Genomic DNA, 1,703 nt, shown 5'->3' on the forward strand with positions numbered 1-1,703 from the left:
GTTCTAGTTCAGTTCTAGTTCAGTTCTAGTTCAGTTCTAGTTCAGTTCTAGTTCAGTTCTAGTTCAGTTCTAGTTCAGTTTTAGTTAAGTTCTAGTTCAGTTTTAGTTATTATTAGTTTTATTTTAGTTACAATTTGATCCAAGTTTAGTTTTCAGATGACAACATTTTGTTAACAATAATTAAAAATGTGTAAAAAAAATTTCAACAATAATTTTATTCCTTATCAATTTCACAATAATAGAAATATAATTTTTCAAAACTTAAAATCTCATTAGGAAAATATCGGGGAATTTTTTATCATATAGTGTGAACACTCTACATATAAACATCTAAGTAATAATTATTGTATATTTATAATATTACTGTTGTTTGTGTATTTTGATTGTATATTTTAGTACTTATTGCTGACTGTGTTGGTTGTCATGTCACACTGATTGTATCTTGTATAAACATACATGACTTAATTAACAAAATTACGCGTTTAGCATTTAATTGAAATTAAAGTTTTATTATTTTTTATAGTAATACTTACTGTTGTTTCACAATTCTTAAATGAATTAATAAAAATAGTAGAGTTTTTGAATAATTTATTTTTTCTTCTTACAAAATTCTCTCAAAAATTTAACCTCTCAAATAGAGACGTTTGACAATCTGGTTCTTAATAAATACTTCATTGTCAAGTGCCTAATACTTATTTTAAAACAACAAACATTCCTACATACCAACAACATCAACAATTTATAAATATTTAAAATGATTTAAGTAATGCGGAAATGTCGTTTAATTCAAAAGAAAGAAAAAAACTTAAAATTAAAATAACAACAAAAATTATTCATATATAATGAAAAAAATTAAACTGAAACTGAATAATTTGATATGTTTTTGTTCGTATAACTAAACATACATACGTACTCGTCAGTCTGTCTGTCCATTCAACGCTGTATATTGTTTACAATAAAAATCACCTTTTTGTGTAAAAATTAAAACAAAAAAAAAATACTGAAAATGGCTTTTGATGGTGATGGTGTGTCAATTAATTGTCAACACTTAATAAAAATGTTTGCTTTAAATTAAAAATTACAACAACCATTGTAAAGCTGACAAAATAAAAAATAAGAATTGTAATGTTTGTTTTAACAACAAAAACTTAAGAGTTAATTCTATTGTCTTGTCTTGTTTTTTGAAATCTGAACTTTACTACAGATTTCAAAAGTCTACTTGATTATTTTTGTATAAAAAGTTGATATTTTGTTTTTAAAATTGTTTTAAATTATTTTTTATTTGACAAACTGTTTTCAATTGAATTTTTAATTGAACTTTAATCAGATTAGTTAATATTAAATGTCATTGTAGCAAGTCCAGCTAGACGAGTAATAGACGTTTTATATTAACATGAAGTCTTCATTTGTAATTATGTGAATGGAAGCATGTTATAATGTCCATGGATATTATAATAATCAGAACAGTGTTATAGTGTCCATGGACTACTACATTATACAATGTAAGAATGTCCTTGGAAAAAAATTTACTAAAAATCCAATGTGAATAAATTTACAAAAAAAATATTATTGACATGATAACCAGTAACCCCGATTCTTACTGAAACTTATCTAGAAAGTAAAACTTATAAAATGGACATATGGCGAATTGTACGGTTTTTATGCGGTTTACCAATCATGATTTTTACACGCTCGAGTCATGA

The sequence above is a fragment of the Lucilia cuprina genome, chromosome 5 (assembly GCF_022045245.1).
Source record: "Lucilia cuprina isolate Lc7/37 chromosome 5, ASM2204524v1, whole genome shotgun sequence".
NCBI classification, from domain to species: Eukaryota; Metazoa; Arthropoda; class Insecta; order Diptera; family Calliphoridae; genus Lucilia; species Lucilia cuprina.